Raw genomic sequence first — 2,852 nt, 5'->3', positions numbered from 1 at the left:
TGCTCAGTCCCAGGGCCTGCCAACCTAGCAGTTTGAAAGCAGGTCAAAGCAGCTTAGTCATGCTGGCCACATGACCTGGAAGAACTGTCTGCAGACAAATGTCAGCTCCCTCAGCCAGTAAAGCGAGATGAGCACCGCAACCCCAGAGTCGTTTGTGACTGGACTTAACTGTCAGGGGTCCTTTACCTTTTCTTTTTTAATGCTTTCTTTATGGAATTAGTTTTGCCATGATTTAAATCCTCTTCTATATTCTGAGCTCTTGAATGGTGCATATTAATGTACAACAAACTGTCTGAGGGAAAGAGTTTATTCTCCTTTGCTCTCCTCCTTAATTTAAATCTAGTACATCTAGCCTTTGGCTAAGCGGCTCTGACCCCTGTTTTTATAACTGATTTCATCCATTTAAATGGAATTGTTCATCTTCTTAAGGATTTATTTGTTCTTGCATACAAATGCATCAAACTTCATAACTATGAGTCTCCTATTCCTATAATCTTCCTATAATCTTATATGGAGAATTGAGGTAGGAACAATGTACACAAACTGGCCAAGAAGGGGCAGAAGCCTGAACACAGAGAGATCACTTCTGCAACAGTGATGGTGGAAGCAGTTAATGACAAAGAACAAAGTCCCCACGCCTCTTTATTTACAGAGTGGGAGAAAGCCTTTAATGCTGTTAAAAATCATCTACAAAAATAAGTCAGAAAACACACACAAAAAATAGAAATAACTCCAAATGAAGCTACAGAACTGAGTGTGGGGGAAAATCTAATCTTTCTAAAATGTAAGAGGAGAATTTAAATTTAGAAAAAGGAACACGTCAGGGCTGCCCTATCTCTCCATTATTATTTATTTCGGTCCTGGAGGTGCTGCTGAACATGATCAGAAGGGACCGGTCCATTAAAGGAATACAGGTCGGAGCTAAACAATATAAATTGAAAGCCTTTGCAGATGATTTAGTTTTGACTGTACAGGAGCCGGAATCTAGTATGAAAAGAGCTTTGGAATTGATCAAAGAATTTGGTCATGTGGCAGGATTTAGATTAAATAAGTCAAAAACTAAAGTATTAGAGAAGAATTTAACACCAATAGAGAAGGACAGGTTTCAGAATGAAACAGGTTTAACTGTTGTTAAGAAAGTGAAATACCTAGGGATTAATATGACTGCAAAAAATTTGAACTTATTTAAAGATAATTATGAAAAATGTTGGTCAGAAGTAAAAAAGGATTTAGAAATTTGGTCTAATTTGAAGCTTTCCTTGTTGGGTCGAATTGCAGCTATAAAGATGAATGTTTTGCCAAAAATGTTATTTTTGTTTCAATCTTTGCAAATTTTGGACAAGATGGATTGTTTCAAGAAGTGGCAGAGAGATATTTCTAAATTTGTCTGGCAGGGCAAGAAACCCAGAATTAAGTTTAAAATTTTAACTGATGTAAAAGAAAGAGGTGGATTTGCCCTGCCAGACCTTAAATTGTACTATGAATCAGCAGCATTTTGCTGGTTAAAAGACTGGCTGCTTCTTGAGAACACGGACATTCTGGATTTAGAAGGTTTTAATAATGTTTTTGGGTGGCATGCATATCTGTGGTACGACAAGGTTAAAGCACATAAGGCATTTAAAAACCATATTGTCAGGAAAGCTTTGTTTAATGTCTGGACAAGATATAAAGATCTGCTGGAAAGTAAAACCCCAAGGTGGTTGTCACCTATGGAAGCTAAGTCTTAGAAAAAACTTAATATGGAGGCCAAATGGCCAAAATATTGGGAAATTTTGGAGCAAGAAGGTGATAGACTGAAACTGCAGAGTTTTGAGAAATTAAAAGACAAAGTGCGAGATTGGCTTCATTATTATCAAATAAGAGAGGCCTACAATTTGGACAAGAAAATTGGTTTCCAGGTGGAAAAATCAAAATTGGAAACAGAACTGTTAGAACCAAAAACTAAGATTTTGTCAAAGATGTATAACTTGCTGTTAAAATGGAACACTCAGGATGAAACGGTTAAATCAGCGATGATTAAATGGGCGCAGGACATAGGTCATAACATTATGTTTGCTGACTGGGAGCAGTTGTGGACCACCGGTATGAAATTCACGGCATGTAATGCCTTAAGAGAGAATATTATGAAAATGATTTACAGGTGGTACATGACCCCAGTTAAGCTTGCAAAAATTTATCACCTGCCTGACAATAAGTGCTGGAAATGTAAAGAAGCTGAGGGAACATTCTTTCACCTTTGGTGGACATGCCCAAAGGTTAAGGCTTACTGGGAAATGATATATAATGAACTGAAGAAGGTATTTAAATTTACCTTTCCTAAGAAACCAGAGGCCTTCCTTTTGGGCATAGTTGGCCAACGGGTGCCAAAGAAAGACAGAACATTTTTTATGTATGCAACAACAGCAGCAAGAATACTTCTCGCCAAGTATTGGAAGACACAAGATTTACCCACCGTGGAAGAGTGGCAGATGCAAGTGATTGACTACATGGAGATGGCTGAAATGACTGGCAGAATTCGGGACCAGGGAGAAGAACTGATGGAACAGGACTGGAAAAAGTTTAAGGACTATTTACAAAAACATTGCAAAATGTCTGAGTGTTAACATGATGTGGGAAGTGAAGGTAACAGGGCATGTGGGATTTGGTTAAATGTGAATGAAAAGAAGAATTTTTTAAAAAAGGAGAAGGGGTTATGAACAGAATAAAATTATGTCTTTATAAGATGAGGAATGGGCTAAGACAACGAAAACTTGGGACATAATAATTAGAAAAATATAATTGTAAGTATGGTTTGAATAAGGGTTTGAACTTGCTGAATTAGATTGGAATAAAGAGGAACACAAAAAAGGGAG

Source organism: Podarcis raffonei, chromosome 13 (genome assembly GCF_027172205.1).
Source record: "Podarcis raffonei isolate rPodRaf1 chromosome 13, rPodRaf1.pri, whole genome shotgun sequence".
Lineage (NCBI taxonomy): Eukaryota > Metazoa > Chordata > Lepidosauria > Squamata > Lacertidae > Podarcis > Podarcis raffonei.
This window is presented reverse-complemented; position numbering follows the sequence as displayed.